General features: G+C 40.0%; 1 protein-coding gene across 3 annotated transcripts in view; it reads right to left on the bottom strand.

Annotated features, from left to right (window-relative positions):
• The window catches only part of LOC147062037 (TOX high mobility group box family member 2-like), a 119,575-nt gene that overhangs the window by 69,353 nt on the left and 32,228 nt on the right, over window positions 1-17,994 (bottom strand). The gene's annotated exons all lie outside the window — the stretch shown is intronic.

The following is a 17,994-nucleotide window of genomic DNA, read 5'->3' as shown; positions in this document are numbered from 1 at the left end:
CACCTCCCCTTGTGCCCCATCTTAATACTTGCTTTTTTTCACTGCCTCAAACATGCACAATTGGGAAGAGCACAATGTTGTAATAGTGTTTTGCTTCTGGAGGGCAACTGCATGCTCCATTTCAAATATACGAACGGGATGTTCATATGCCTACGAAAACCCTATAACAATCCAGTTAGGAGTGTGGGCATCCTATCAAAATATAAATGAATAACTTCACTTCTAATCTGCAGCTGTGCCGCATGACCTCTATCTGAGTGACTTTCCTTGCATTTAATGTCATAGAAGATGCATTGTGATTGCTTTTATCAAGCAGTTTAAAATAGAAGCTGCACGCGTATGAAGTGATTCACTCAAGCAACTGCTCTAGATCCATATTGAGATCATCCAACTTCACTAACGAGTGACATTACTAGGGTCTTTGACAATAGTTAGCTAACTTTTGACACAATGTACCCCCTAAAAAAGTTCTTAGCTCTCCAAGTACCACTTTCATGACGTGTTCAGTGCGGTTTCACTCCTAAAATGTAGGTTTAATACTTTTTGTAACCCACTATAACATGATGCACTTTGAACATTACCACATCAATATAGGAAAATAAAAACACTGATCAAATTTATACCTAAATACAAGTTTAAAAACAAACAGCTCATGAAGTTTAAGTGCAAATATATTGTAGTAGCTAAGATAAAGTTAAATACAACAGTAGGGTAGTTTTTTTTTTCTGTAAAAATCAATGATCAGAGACCTTTGCTCATACAGCACTAACCTTTGACCAGTCAAGGAATAGAGATGCGGGTAAAATGGCCACTCCACAGAAAATGTTCTTTCTTTGTGGCCTTTTGTGTATCATATCACATAGACCAAAATTTGCCAGACACAACTGTAGGACAAGAGTGAAAGCCTTTTGAACCATTTACCATTTATGGAATCATTTTGCGTAACAAATCATCTGTTTAGTGGTTACAAACAAGCTCTCACTTAAAAGGTAAAACCATTATTGACGATTGATCAGTTGAAGTGCATGAACCTCATGTTCATTTCATCGTAATTATGAATGAAATTTGTACTGGCTAATTTCGGCCGGCATCAGTGGATGATGTACAGTTGGCCGCTGTGGGCACTTGGGACTGCCTTCCACCCCAGCTTGTGACAACCCACCCACTCCCCCACCAGGGTTCTGATTAATGTTTCATTTGTGGAATATGAATTAAACAGGCAAATTCCACTTATTTTTCTCCATCTCAGGGGGTTGCCCTTTTGCCACTTGCTGTCAACTGAAAATGACATCACAGTTGCCAGGTCTCAGGTGACAACCAATCACGTCTTACCAATTTTCTGAAGCTGAGCTGTGATTGGTTGTGACCTGAGACCTGGCAACTGTCATTTTCAAGCGTACTTCTTGTTTACATACAACAACAACAACAACCACATCATGGAGAGAATCACCAGTACATCTAAATCACAGCAATGAGTTGCAATGTCTTTTGCATGAAATTATGTAAATTTAAATCAATTTGGTTAGATGAAGATGTTAAAATGGTTGGTTGTGTAAATATGTAAATTGAAATCAATTTGGTAAGATGAAGATGTTAAATTGGTTGGTTGTGTAAATATGAGCAGTTGTACATATAGTATGTCTATGTCTAGAACTGCATGAAAATGACAATGCGCATGCTTTTACACCAAGCGCAGATCAATCTGTGTCATCAATTTAGCAGGTGCATCAGGAACGAGGCTGCTTCATGTGCCGGTGCACACAGTTGAGCGCAGCACTACCCCAAACAAGCTAGACCAGACTTGTGCTGGCACAAAAATTAAGTTGTAACCATTTTGCGCTAAGCGCACAGACACCAGTCCACCAAAATAGGGCTCTGTGTGTCAATACATTGCTTGCAGCCAATCAGAGCATTTACTGTGCAAATATTACCAGGCTATTTCTTTGGGCAACACATGTGACCGAACCATGATCTCCTATAGAAGCATTTTTGCAAAGAGATGATTATAGTTAATAGAATTACAAGTCTTCCACTGTCTGAAATATGGGACCTTAATATAAGGTCTCACTGTAGGCCAAACAGCGAATTGGGCTTTTGTAGTCTTAAGCGGACAAAATCCTTTCCAGATGTTTAGAAGTGGATAAAATTCTTCCCCGAAAAGACAAATATACATTGAGATTTGAAACGATAAACAATGACATGCCACGAGACTGCTTGAAGTTTGCCGTCCTCTTTAAACTGCAGCTTGCCGCCAGTGTGACATATAGTGCTTCTTTTGTTCTGCCACTCATTGCTTAGGTTACTGTAGTGCGCTAATGCACATAGATCGATAGCATACTTTCCATTTTAACACATTTAGTCGATGGTCAAACACCGGGTTAGAATTGATCCTGTCTTGTCAACACAAAAATGTGTTCTTTCTTTCTTTCTTTGCAAAATAAACAATCTCAACCTGACTAGAATTCATTTGCAGCCTGACATCTCTACCTTACATGAGGCAGTGCTGATGAAAGGTAAGGTAGCAGTGGCAAATGATGCAGATGTATGTGCAACAAAACATCAGTTCAAACAGATGAACTTCTTAAGTACACGTATTTTCAGCAGCTTTTCCTTTCCAAGTTGAAACATCACCCAAGCATAGATAACAGAAACAGACTCATAGATGGGTTATCAAACATCTAGTTTGGCCACCAAAGGCAGAGCCAAAGGCAAAACAAACCAAAAGACAGCAATTTTACCAATCTACACTTCTAACAAGGACGATGGATAGGAAGGAACTGGTGGAACTCACTCAAACAATCCATTGTAAGACAGAATGCAAGCAATGTGACTTTGTGAGAGATCCGGATTGTGTGAGTGCGTGAAATATATCTGTGTGTGTGTGTGTGTGTGTGTGTGTGTGTGTGTGTGTGTGTGTGTGTGTGTGTGTGTGTGTGTGTGTGTGTGTGTGTGTGCGCGTAGGCAGAGTCCCTTCCTCAGAGCATAGCACAAAGTATGGAAACAGGCACAGCAGCATGTCAGTAGATCGAAGTCAATTCATTCTATTTTTTCTATCTCTAAACTGCTGTTTTAGCAGAGATGTTTGATAAGAATGAAGCACCGCAAAATTAGTCACCAATGTTTCCTGTCTCCTCATTATTTAGGTTCTTTAGGTTTTTGACATTGTGCAGAATGTTTGCAGCCAACATCTACTGACTTATGATAGCATAGTTTCAAGGGTAGGCATTCTCTTTTCAGATGATAGCTGTAGAGTTTATTTCTATCTGCTGTTCCTATAGGCTAAGGCATTCTATTGATTATAATTTTTAAACCAAATCATGTATAAATATCAGCTGTCCAACTAAACTCATACCCAAGCCGTGTATTACTCTCCAGAAAAGAAAAAAATACAATAAAAAAAAACAATTGTAATGCGTCACGAAAAAACACAATAATGTAATATGATATGAAAAGCAAAATATGGATCCAAAAGCAGACAGGATACAGAAGTGTCAAAGTAGATGACTTTATATACGTACAGTACAAAAATACAAACCAAGACCACCTAACATGCAGTGAACGAAACAATCAAAGTGACAGCAACACGGCTGTTCATGGCAGTGGTAGAGCACCTGACCAGCAGGCATGGGAGGACACTTGATGTTTTGGCGACGTGTGACAGAGCAACCAGAGCTAAGAAAAATTGAACCCTTTGGACCATACTGTAGGTGTCAAACCCAAGGCCCATGGGCCAAATCCGGCCCGCCATGTCATTGACAAAATGTTAAAATATTACAACTTGAGTGATGAGGGTTGTGTCGTGCGGTCACAAGTGTTGCCGATTCAACGGATGGATGGATGGATGGATGGATGGATGGATGGATGGATGGATGGATGGATGGATGGATGGATGGATGGATGGATGGATGGATGGATGGATGGATGGATGGATGGATGGATGGATGGATGGATGGATGGATGGATGGACGGACGGACGGACAGACGGACAGACGGATGGTTGTATGGACAGATGAATGGATGGACAGATGTATAGATGGACAGATGGAAGGAGAAAGACTGAATGCAAACTTTGCTTTAAAAAACATCTACTTTCCACAGTAGTCAGTGGCAAATTTATTTATTTTAATGCAAGGTTCTCCATTTGTTTTGTGAAATTGGTGACAAATTGACATGAATAAGGCTGCCCTTTTTAATGAAGTCAATGACAAACTGTGTATAACATCATGCCTTGAAATTACATTGTATCCTGTACATAAAATCAGTTGACAGAGAGCCAGTAAAGCTCGACATACTTCAAATGCATGTTTATACAGTTGGTAAGTTACCTAACACCCACGTGACCCGCATAGACTGTTTCATAATGGTGTCTGTTGCATAAAATAAAACTGGCATTTTTTTGCAATTCAGAAATCAGAGCTATCATTACTATGTTATGTATTATTATTATATTATGCAAGAGATTGTCTCTTTGCAAAGCTCTGAGCCCAAACAATACAGTAGGCAGCACTAAGACCTAGATAAAACACCTTGTGTGGTAACAATATAACGGTTCGTTTTGCTTCGATGAACCAAGCAATCAGCTTGTGAAGAGAAGAGAGAAGCCCTAATCTCATTACCTTCGCTTGTGGTCATGAGAGAATACTTATTTCTCCGTAGCAATGTCTGGAGGGTGATGACAAAAAAATAAATAAATGAATAAAGACAAGCCTCAGTCACACATCTCTCTAATTCGTTTTTCATGTAATTAAATCAGTGATATGTTAGAAAAACATGTAAACTCTGTTAGCGACTCTGGGCCATTTGCATTTTTAATCAAACCAGATTAATTCTAATAGGCGAGCTAGGCTAAGGGGATGACAGAGCAGGCCTATTGTGTGTCTGTCACACTCATTTAATTCTGTCATTATGTCCCATATCCTATTATGATAATTGGCTTTTTATTCTTAATCAACAACCAGCACAGGCTATTCAGTTATAATCTCTGACTGGTGCACTGTTCACCTTAAACATGTACAAAGTTTACTATCTTTAAAAACCAGGAACAGAGAACCCAGTGCAATGCATTGCATGCAGTAGCTCATCCAACAAGCAAGTCAATGAGACAACTGCCGATCAAAATCAGATAATGGACTGCAGCCTCCAAAAGAGCCTAAAAACAATACAAGGCTACATTACCATATCAAAGTCATCATTTGTAATAACGTTGGATTTGTTTTTTGCTTTCTTATGTTCACTCTGGCAGCAAGAAGTCATATGTTAGTGCAATTGCCATTTAACCCATAAAAGAGAATAGGAAAATAAAGTGAGTGTTGACTTTAGTTTGCCAAACTGTTAACAAGAGGTTAAAGCTGTTGTTGTTTAACTAACTTTAAATGGTTTGGTACTTACTTTTTCTCTCAGATTTTCCTGCCGTTTGAAGTTGGAAAGTGCCAATCAGATCTGCGTAAAATCTAGCTCATAACAGGGCAATCGGCAGATTTTATATATATATATATATATATATATATATATATATATATATATATATATATATATATATATATATATACACAATGCAATACATATGGCTCTCTAGGATGTGTGATGTAATAATCATGCAAATAAAGACATAACTTAGAAAGTAGATGAAACTTATACATACAGTATGTACAAACGCCATGCTTCTTCATTTAAAAGGACTTCAATACACAACTGAAATAATTTTTAATGTTTTCACTTTGGCTCATTGCTACAATGTGAATGTGTTTATGTCAGCTCTCCCTCTATTAGAAACTAAAGTGATCATAGTGAAATGTGGTCATTCAATCGCTCAGAATGTACTTTAAACAAAGTCAGGAAAGTGGTAGGGGCAGAGTGGGGGGAAATTCTGGTGTTGTTTCAATAGAGGCCACGCTGATGCTGTTGCCAGTCAGACATTCACTGTGTGCACATTCTTATAAGCTTCTCTTGTGACAAATGGCATCTCAGCCTTATTGCTGCTTTTGGCTAGAATGAGTGCAGAGTGTATCTCGCAGTGTGCACGGATTGAGTCAGACAAGTGCAACTAGAAAGATACTAATTTTCTCACTGTGGCCACCACTTTGCCTAAATCCACGTGCATTAGTGTCCTTATGAGGAGACACTTTTACGAGAAGAGGTTTTTAGAGCGATTATTGTGCTCCCAAAGGACAGATGCTAAAAGCAAAGTAGGTAAGGCCTCTCCAAACAGTTCAGGGATGAGTGTTCTGCTTTATCAAACACAGAAAGCCAAGTTCTTAACCCGCATTTACTATTTCATACTCCTAAAGCAATATGACTTTTTTTACAGAACAAGAAGTTCATTGCACACAGCACAGTCGGACCAAATGAAAGGTATGTTATATATTTTACACAGTTCCTGCAGAGGGTGCTATATTCTTCCTTTCTAGTATACATTTTCTATTTAATACAGAGCACTAATTAACATGCTAAATCAACATATCTAACATATAATTTTTGTAATTACTTGAGTCCTGAGAAACCTACCCAGCAATAAGTGATGACACAAAGATCAATGGCTCCATTTTCTAAAGCACTTGAAGCTGCAGGTAAGCTGCAGCCTATTCCAACTGACTTAGAAGTGGGGTACAAGCTGGCCTCAATGCCACACATGCATAAAGACAACATGCAAACTCCACATGGCAGGGCCTGAGGCAAGATTTGAATTGGGGCCATTCTAACCACTATGTTGCCCACTGTATTAATGTGATCACTGGAAGAAATACAAATATTTTTTTTCTGTAATTACTATATTTCAGTTGTGATTTTTTTTTGTAATGACTTCTGAATAGTACAATGCTAGTGCAATTAAAATCATTGCCATTGGAAGATACATTGTATTATGGCGCCGTACCAGAGCATGTCCTCTAGATTTCCTGGTGAACCTTTCCTTTACCACCATTAAGAGTATTTCCTATAAAACACTACTGACTGTACACAATTTACATATGACTCACTATTATTTCCATAAAGAGGTCTTATTAATTCCTGTCTTGAGTACACAGGGTGGCGTTACTATGGGCACCATGGCCTGTTCCTTTGTGGCTGGAGACAACAGCTGTCTTTACCTTTGGCAGGCAAACAGGCTCATTAAGGGCAGCCATGTTTGTTTTTGTGCCCGATACCTGGCCCTAAGCAAACATTGCCATATCTCTCCTGTGCAGCTCTCGCAGTCTCAACATTTCCTTCCCTATTGTTGGCGGGAGGGGGGGGGGGGGGAGCTGGCACACCAAGCCCACTATACATTTTATTTTTCGTATGGGCTTTGGCCAAGCTGCCAGTGGCTCTGAAAGAATGCACGGTTAATTGAGAAATTTTGTCGAGGTTGGAGCTGACGCAATGCTGAATTGTTGTTAGAGATGCTATGAATGTTACATGCATAATGTATGCCATTATAGCGCCTGATATTACATCTTGTCGTATATGACAAGAAAGGCCTCTTTGTTTGTAATGTGGCAAACGTGATAAAGGCGTCATTATTTAGAGCGCTCACAGTAAAAATGTGCGCTGAAAGGTTCCATTCACATATTCTCTCTTCTCCCACCACTGTCTCGATCTTGAGTGACAAGGCAGGTTGAATTCAGAACATTTTGCCAAAAAAAAAAAAAATATCAATTTTAAGGGAAAATGGCATTGGCTGTGATTCCATTACTATAGATGGCAAACACGGGAACACTTAAACCCAGAAGGCATTCTCATTCTTTTATATATGGGAAAAAAGCAGACTTTTGGGCTTTTCGATAACTTGATGATTTTCATCTTGCAAATTCCAAGAGAAGTCTTGCAAAATGTACTCACTTATTTGATTTCATCTCCTTTCACGATTTGTCATGGCCAGAGTCACAATGCATTGTGAAATGAGTTCTTAATGTGGAGTAATGAGACTGTCATGGCTAGGCAGTCTCTGCTTGTTTGAGTTTGACTCATGTTGGAGATTCAATTAAATCAGCTGAAGTCAAGCTGGCCTCGGGCCAGATCGGTAATGGGTGACCTCATTCAAACAATGCTCTGACATATTGAAACAATAAGAGGAAGGGCCTTGAGCCAGTCGCAAAAGCAAACTGCACTCAGAAGCGATAAGGTAGAAAAATTACAGTGAAGTCACTAAAGTGTTTGAAAGATTCATACAGTCATTTGTCTTTGGGCAGATTTTTGTTTTCTACTTTTGGTGCTTGTAAATCACATGTGTCTGTATGCGAGTCATTAATATAAACAGATCTTAAGGGGACAGGACTGTGTAAAGGTGATAAAAGCACACATAACAGATGCAAAGGAGATAAAAGGTATTTTGTGATAGTGCAAGTCTAGTTTAACATATTGTTGTAACTCCCTGGGCCTTACGGTGGACGAGGTTGGTGCAATTTGGTGATACAACGTAGACTGTACGCAGTAGATTGCCGAAACTTTATTTTCGTAGAGGAGCTGTTTAACGTGTTTGCAGATTTGGAAGACAGCATATTCTATTGCACGCCCCCGGGCACATCTGGCTATATGGTGACCAAAGACTAGACTACATTTTAGACCACCTAAAAGCAGGTCTAACTTGTGGCGCAGGAGGTGTAAGTTGATTTTGGTGGCTTTAAACAAGGTCCAAACAGGTGAACACCCTTGTATTTTATTCATTTTCCACACACGGACACACGATCATGGGTGGAAGGCGATCTCCAACTACCCATCTACAGCAGCCAACTATACATCATCCGCAAGTGGAGATCCTCTTGCAGTTGCTTCTAAATGTATTTTGCACGTGCCAATCCCCTGCTTCTGCATGCCTTGTAACCCACACAGGAAAAGGACTTAAATACTGATTGGCTGGGAGTAGTATAATGAGCACAATGGCACAAACACTCTCTTCTACCTGTATAAGTCTACAAAAAGGCCCCAAAAAAAAAAAACCTGACTGCGTTTAGCGCTATAACTTACTTGCGCTGTGCACGGATTTGCTCATGCAGCTCATTAAAAACAAATCTTACGAGTGTAAAAATAAATTAAGTAAACACAAGCCACATTATCATTTGACCACTAGAATTCTACTACTTTCTAATATTTCTAAGAACGTGTTATTCTCTAAATCTTTCAATCCCAAATGTTCCTGTTTTTTTAACGCCTCATGTTGAGGCTGGTCCTCTTTTGAAACAAGTGTTGCAAAACGTTCCTCAAAAATTCACTTTATTCAAATGTGCATAATGACCTTTGACTCGTTTAACCCGGAATAACAATTTCTAAAAACGTTCAACCTTAACACTGCCAAATAGAATTCAAACATAAACGCAGCTGGTGCATCTCTTCTGTTAGAGGTTTACTTGTCTGTTTACAAGTCTAAGGCGATTTATTTGGATGTTGAAATGTCTGGACTCAAAATCAAGACACAAACACTCCCAAGGCTATGTAAACAGCCATCCCATTTCCAGCCCCTAACCACGCTTACCGAGCACTAACTTTGACGCCAAGGCCAAAAGCCTTCGGAAAGGATTCCCGTTGTCACACACTTTGTAAGAGAGGCTATTCCTCCATTTAATCTTAATCCAAATCCACTGTCACTATACAGGCACTGCTGAGGCATTTGATGGCACATTTATCATCCATCGTGTGTGAATTTGCAGTTTGGAGAGGTGCAAGCATCCTCTGAGTGCTTTGTGAAATAAACAGAAACAAGTTTAAAACATCAGTATGGAACATCTTGCTCTACTCACTTTTGTTTCCCTATCCACTGGGGCCAAATCAGTTACAGTAAACAGATAACAGAGTGCACGCATTCACAGTAAGTGCATCTCATTACGCCGCGTTCCCTACGGCCCTAATTCCATTAGAAATTAAAACTAGAGACAATTAGTGGCAGATTGGTCTCAGCTCGGCGCACGACAGAGTGCTTCTCAAGGCGCCGAAACGACTTAATTACAGGCTCATCTGGAAAGTGCACCAGAGAAGAGCACACGGTGACTCCATAAAAAAAGGGAGCAAACTAAACATGGGTCAAAGGTGAAAGAGTAACCTTTAGAAATACTATGCTAACTTATTGTACTTATTGAACCAAACAGTCCATCCCAAAAATATTTGTTATGGACGCTAAAGCCATCATCACTACAATATAAACACAAAGCCTACACGTTTATAAAAACTCATTCTTAATATAGAGCCAAACAAATTGAAAATTAGTAGCTTGTAGGGAAAGGTAGCCACTTGCCATAAATTCATGGATGTTGCCACAGAAGCTTTTATCAGAACGAGACAATACTCACTTTTCCTGATAAAAAGCGAGGTTCTACAATAGTCTTCTAGCAGCTTACTTTCACAAAACCCAATGGCCGCTCTCATGAACTCAATGACTCGTTGATCTGATTGGCAGACACAACTTTCATCCAGTCCCTCATTGTTGGACAAGAGTGCTGAAAATATAACCCAAACGATGACAAGCTAATGAAAGGTCAAATAGTGAGTACAAACCTGACCCCTAATGTCAGCCTGGCATGCTATCTGTAGCCACATTGAATTAACACTGACAGTCAAGTTTAAATAATGTTTTCATGAATTTTCAAATCAGATTCTCATCTTCAAAAACTCCCGTCTTATCAGACTCAGCATTACATATATGCAAGGTATGCTATCAAAAAAATCTTAGCAGAAGACAAATAACTAACTCATCTATTCGTTTCAAGGACACAAAATACATTTGGGGGGGATATTTGAAGCTATTTTAGTTTATGTAACTATGACTACCCAGTTTGCCCTTCAAAACAGAGACGCACAGAGAGTGATTTCATTGTTCCATGTTGCTGGTGTCACGTGACACCATGTCCTATTATATTGTGATGTTGTCATAGTAGAAGAGGAAATGAAATGCCTGCAAGATATATGTATGAGTGCGTGTGCAGGGAGGGTCCTGTCGGGTTCAAAATTTACCACTCTAATTGGGCAATTTGGGATTATTATTATTATTCTCTTATCTTATGCTGCCACTCATGCACTGGTCCAAAAAGATGTGTGGATTTGAACACAAGCTTTCATTGATATGAGTTAATTGCAAAAAAATGTTGCAGCATAATACTGCCTGTGACCTTACAGTCGGACAAGGTAAATAACAGAATTGTGTGCTCATTTCTGTCGCTCTAACATGAAAATATGTTCAAGTCATTTCAAGCCAGACACAGGCGCTTATCTCAAATGAAAACTATTAGGTTCAAGTGTACGATTTGTGTTTCTGAATGTGCAAAAAGAGAACAAATCAAATAAGGAGAATCGACAATGAGCGTGAATTAAAAATCCCCTTAGCTAATGTTTTCTTGCTTAGTTCTTTCTAAACAACCATGCACCCCAAAGAGAGACCCAATATTCCATCATCTATGCATTGTATCTTGAAACAACTGAGGCAACATTGTTTGCTTAACTTGACTGCAACCATCAAAGATACTGTTGATTTACCAGGTTAAGAGTTGTTACCAAATGACCATGGAGATCTAGCCAGGTTAAAAGGGAGCCACCTTCATAACACTAAAAATCCTGGCTTTAGACTCAACGCAGCTCGCCAAGCCATTAATCTCGCGTCGTAGTATACTTCTCAGGTCTACATAAAATCCAAGGCTATGTGTGCTCTGTATCAAGTGCCAATGTTTAGGTCATAGTAAACCTGGCGCACTTGCCAGCGGGGCCTAAGTCATTCATCTGACAAATTCTACACAGCACAATGGCCACCAATGTCCTTTGACAGAATTCTGAACGCGGTAACATACTGTAAGGGTATACAGGGTATATGATTGAATTAACTACCTAAATTATGTTTGTTTACGTGTGTGCACGTGCTTTGTTGACAGGAAGCCAGCTCACGAGGAAGCATGAGGAGGGGCTTGTGCGAGTGACAGAACGAGTGAAGGGAAAGAAGGAGGGAGGTGCAGGGAGGAAAGGCGGAGATGGGGGGTGGGGGGCGAGGGGATTAGGGTGGAGTGCACTTTTTCAGCAGGCCAGGAAAATGACATGATCTCTAATTACCCACAAAAGCACTGTGTAACCCGAACCACAGATTAGGCGGTATTATCAGGCTTAATAAAACATGACCATCTCTCAGTTTCACTTGCTTTTCACTGCTGGCACACAAACATTTGTTGCTGCCTATGACACTGACAACGCCTATGCGGCCTCCTTCTTACGTAGCGCCGGTTAAATAGAAACAGGCACTGGTATTCTTTGGATGAAAACACAAAAAAAGTGTGTTCCTTGGCTGGACTTGACAAAAAACAAAATTCCCTCAAACTTTATTGTATTTTTTTCATTCAAGGAAGAGATCCAGGGCAAACATGATAAATGTGTTGCAGCATAGATACAAAATTGAAAAAAAACGAACTGTTGTTTTTAATCTACAATTCGATGATACATGGTTGTGTGTCATTTGACCAAAAGAATGATGTTGCATTTGACTGTTGTCCACCAATGTGTGTCCGGCCGATTTCTTTTCCAGGTCAAATGACACCACTTGTTGCAAGGCAATTTTCATGAGGCACAATAATATGAGCAAATTGAGCAAACATAGGTCACAACATTGTCACTATGCTGTTTCCATGGTAGTATTGGGTGAATGAGAAAGGACAGGGAGAGAGCAGGGTAGGCAGCAGTTAAAACTTTAATCTTTACAATAACTGAATGAAAAATATTGATGAATCTTTATCTGTTATTGACATTAGTCTTAGCATTAGCATAACGCCGATTCTATTGCATCTGCGAAGACGGTTCATGTTACGAACTGCACTCAGGGTAACTTTTACTCTCCGTTCCGTACACATTACACTGCACACTGCATTGATACCATTGTGGTGTGGGATACAATTCTACATCATACACAAGCACATGTACATAGGGAAATACATCAACACACACACATGAAACACACATACACAAACATATGCTGTCTTGGGTCTGGCGGGTTGTGCCAGTAAGTGCTGCTTTAGGCTAGAGGTTTTTTTTTTGTTTTGTTTTTTAACTGTCTACTGTGTTATTAACAAAACTATAAAAAGATCAGCTCAAGTTACCCTTTCCTGTCTGTTAACTACCCTCGCAATGGGATATGAGGCTGCTGAAGCTTGAAAAGACCTAAAAAAGCATGACTACATTAACCTTATGTCATTATTTCCAGAATGCTGTTTGTCTTTTCTTTGCAAGGTCATCACTTATCTCATCTGCCTTGCTCATGGCCATGTGAAAGTATAAAGCTTGACAACCCAAAAAAAAAGCTTTTTTTTCCCTTACTTTCTTGTGATATTCTCCACTCTCCAAGCCCTGTACTTCGTTTTTACTAACCTTGTTCAATATCTTTTCTCTTTCCATAATTGTGCTTAAGCCAACTCCCATGCTTTAAACCAACTATAATAACAGTGCTGACGCCACGGTATTACAACTTCCATGTGGCAGATTTTCTCAAACACTTCTCCGGCCCTTGTAAACAATCATGAAGCTCATCATTATCTCTCCAAAAGGAGCCACAGTTGGATTCCCTGAGTTGTTCTGTGGGCTCCCGCGGACTCTGCTACAATTTCAACCTTGCCCAGGCAATTATATCAGCCTGCTAAATATGTCAGACACAATAAAGAAGTATTCTTGACAGATCACAAAGACTTCACCCTCTCAGCGGTGAAAGAATTTCACTGTGGCATCTGAGCATCAATTAAACCTCTGTGTGTGTTATCCCTTCAAACTATAGTGCAAACACTGGGGCCGATTATGTTTGTAAGGGATATTCCATTAAAAAAAAAAAAAAAAAAAGTAAAAGTTTGTAAAAGAGTCTCACAACCTTGGCATGGAGCTTATAGCAGGGCCTGCTGTGTTTGCACAGGACATACCTCAGGAAGCTGAGACAACCGGGAATGTTTGTCCAGATCCCTGCCTCTTCCATTCATACATATATGCATACATGCCCGACATACACAGTACATTTTGTACATGTGTGCAGTATGGAAACTAAGGTTGCCCTTCATACCGAAGGTTCTTCTCATCCAAGATAACCATTCAGATAAGCATATGCTATTATATAAGGACAGTAAAAAAACGTGTTTGGTAACTTGAATACTATGGACCCTAAAATAAGGCCATTTTTAAACGTGGCATGTAATGATTAAAATGTATAATTAAAGACATGGTTTTGTAAAAATGATCGTACAACTATATTGACAGTGGGTAAACAGCTATATATATATATATATATATATATATATATATATATATATATATATATATATATATATATATATATATATATATATATATATATATACACGGATATCTATAATCCCAAACTTTAACACTGTCACACATGGTTATGTCAGACTTTGTGCAGCCATTAACAAGCATAATCAACATTTAACTAAACACCCAGGGGACTATTCTGCAGCGAGTGCTGGCATAATTTCTTCTTTCTTCTTCAGTTGTAAGAATGAGGATGCCATTGCACAGCCCCATGGGAGGTCCCTGGCAGACTCGCGTAAGCACAGCACACACTGACGCATTCGGGCTACGGTATGGCTAAGAAGACTGCACTTGTACGTACCAGTCAGCAACCACAACACAGCCACTACAATACATTTCGGCAAATTCACAACATCACAGCCTCGCTGGATGCACTCAACCCATCTGCTAGTTTGGAGACAGAAAGTAGACTATACTTGGTGTAAAAATGGGCGCATTTCAATTTTCATGAGAGATAAAGTCTATTTTTATGCAAATTTGGTAGACATGCTGGACATTCAAGGTGATACAACATCTCAGAGTTTGGTGACAAAAAGTAGACAAAATTTTAGACTGACAAAACTTGTACACAGTACACTTGGGTGCCACTGCCACGGCATAGTGGGTGAAAATCACTGAGTAGGTAACATGATGTAGTTAGCAGTTGTAAAATAAAATCACCAAGGTGAAAACATTAAATGAAAAAGGAAGCTCTGACTGTCTTACCATGTCAGAGTCAATCCCAGTTTTATTGAAATACTTTTGATAAATATTTCATTTGATCATAGTCCCCAGTAAAAAACCTGTGTGGTAAAGTGTGGGGAATATGATGTAGTGTCTGTTTGTGCTTGGCCTCCACACTCACTGTGTGTCACCAGCTTTTCCACAGTGGTATGCACAGCCTTCCTCTGCACAGGACTATGAAAGCAATTGTGATTGTGAGTCCGGAGTCAGCAAAACGCTTGAATGGCCCTGACTTAGCATAACACACACACACGAACGCACACGCGCACACGCACACACACACACACACACACACACACACACACACACACACACACACACACACACTGTCCACATACTGGGCCCCCGATTACTTCAACCCATTTGACTCTCACTCATCCTTTGATTCTCACTCTTCGCCTCACTGTCACATGCCACAGAATTTGTCATTAGCTAAAAGCGACAACAGTTTACACACGCAACATGAATACGCAACAGCCTGCATGAGTGACGGATACGACCTGTTCATTTGTTACTTCTGCCAAGGAGGTTGCATCTTAATGCAGTTTGTAGGCTTGATTGTGAGCAGGATAAGGTCAAAACTGCTCCACCTTGACAAAACCTGACACTTATTTATATGGTTATATGCTGTACATGCTGCATAAGGGTGACTTGTACACAGAACAGAATGTTTCAATCGATTCACTTGATGCATGATGAGTCTGGATGAAAACCATCTTAATGTGTAGTGAAAGTGACCTTTGCACCACACGCACGCACACACACACACACACACACACACACACACACACAAATACAAAATGCACATATGCAGACAAGGCAGTACTGTAGTTTAAAAAAAAAAAAAAAAAAACAGGGGTGCGATAAGGCATTCAAATGGAGCGCATCATTCCCCAGCTTATCAGAGGCAGCGAGGACCACCAGGCAACAAAGCTTCAGCTCTTCAGTCATGTCCTATCGAGGCAGATATCAGTTGTTGAGAGGATATATGAGCTGGGTGGGGCCTGAGTGTATAAACACCGGGCCCACTCTCGCTGCACTCTGTGCTCTCGTACTGTAGGCAGTGCCTCGCTGGAGCGGCTGGAGCAGTCACCACTGTTTGATTAAGGTATTCAAATAAAGGAGCAGACAAGGTGTTCCCTTTTCCCAGTGCAAACGAAGAGAGCCTGACAAACAAATAACCTCGTTACTGCACGTTACAATTGTACAAGTTGGGTGGGGAATGCATCTGGTTTTTCTAAAACTGCCTTTTTGTGCATCATATGAGTAATACATGTAAGCATGCAGCCCGTGAGGCAGCAGACAGCATTAACAAATGACACAGTTTCATATTATCCCTGCTCAAAGCTGCTGTGGAGCTATTATTCAGTATAAATTCTCCCAGGCTCTGCGAGAGCGCCGCAGAGATAAAAGACGTGAACGCATAGTGAAAATGAAGTGGGCACTGAAAAGTAGTGAAGTAGAAATCTTCAGGGTTATTTATGGATCTTTCTGAATCATCTCATCCTGCACTTGAAGTATCCCCCACAGTTCATTTCATGCAGCTTTTTCTTTGCACTCAATCGCAAAGCATTATAAGTAGAGTGTTGTCACTTTTCTTACCAATGACCAAAAACAGAATTACTTAAATGATTTACAAATATTTTTACAGAGGGATGGGGCACAGGAAATCATTACATTTTGGTCCAGCCTCCAGATACACTCCTTATCAACCAGATTGGAGCGATAAACAAACAGCTAATTCAAACAAGCCTGGGGCCAGAAAACGTGCATGTTTTGTGCTCGGTATTCTTTGTTGCACCTTCTGGCTGATCAACACTGGAACACATATGCTTGTATTGAATGAATGGTAGGTGGGTTGCAGGGGGTAAAAAGTGGCACCGACAATCTAACAGCATGCACGCAAATGATCGTGAATGAAAGCAGCTGCAGTGCCAAAATGAGCAATGGTACAGCGTCTGAAAGCATGGCGGTGACACACGTGTTCGCTGTCACATAAACTTGCTAATTACTCCAAATGGGTTTGTGGTCGCATCCACGCAGCATCCAGTGAGCGTCACCAAGTACAGTCCGGATTTACAAATACACACTGTAAAGATGAAATACAAGCATATGCTCAGGTATTACCAATTAAGCTTGCTCTCTATACGCATTTGTGTGAGAGAGAGATTGAGAGAGAGAGAGAGAGAGAGAGAGAGATTGAGAGAGATTGAGAGAGAGAGAGAGAGAGAGAGAGAGAGAGAGAGAGAGAGAGAGAGAGAGAGAGAGAGAGAGAGAGAGAGAGAGAGAGAGAGAGAGAGAGAGAGAGAGAGAGAGAGACTCAGCAGCAAGATAAGAAAAGCTAAATCTCAGCTTGCTCCTCACATTGTCTTACATTAAGTTTTAATTCCCTATCAAGACTATCAAGAGTTTCCCAAATAATCCAGAAAAAAAAACACAAAATATTGCGGTGGGCTAAATATGCAAGGCTGAGACGACAAAAGTTGAAGTTTGGCTCCATAGTGGAGAAGAAAGCAGAGAATCAAGATGTCAGGCATGACGTTTTGATTTACAGAATTTATAACCTCACAAATAAGCGTCTTCTTTTAAAGAATGACAACCTTGAACTTCATTGTGTTAAGATGACAAACAAGGCATTGATTGCTATGGTAGTTTACTTGTGTTATGGCACCTGCAACTTGTGGCCTTACGCTGCTATTTCAGTCTTTCTGTCCTAGTCATGTCACCACATCCAGAAACTTTGGCTACAGGATTATGCACTGAGTATATTCTTGGGATGTTCCTAAATCATTTCACCAATAAAAAAAAAAAATAGAAGCCTAATTTTTTTGAGTCCCAGACGTAAATATGTGATTGACTAGGAACATTTCCTCACTAACACCTCTCTCTTGTTTCAACTAATTACTGGAATGTTCCGTTCAGTGACACTTTCCGTTGCCCACACACTCAGTCATGCAGTTCCTAACAGGGTCATGTATCATTCTCTTCACTGTAAAAGTGGGAACATCGTCTTTAGGAAAGAAAGTT

The sequence above is a fragment of the Syngnathus leptorhynchus genome, chromosome 1, assembly GCF_054491065.1.
Source record: "Syngnathus leptorhynchus isolate UIUO chromosome 1, UIUO_Slep, whole genome shotgun sequence".
NCBI classification, from domain to species: domain Eukaryota; kingdom Metazoa; phylum Chordata; class Actinopteri; order Syngnathiformes; family Syngnathidae; genus Syngnathus; species Syngnathus leptorhynchus.
This window is presented reverse-complemented; position numbering and strand designations above follow the sequence as displayed.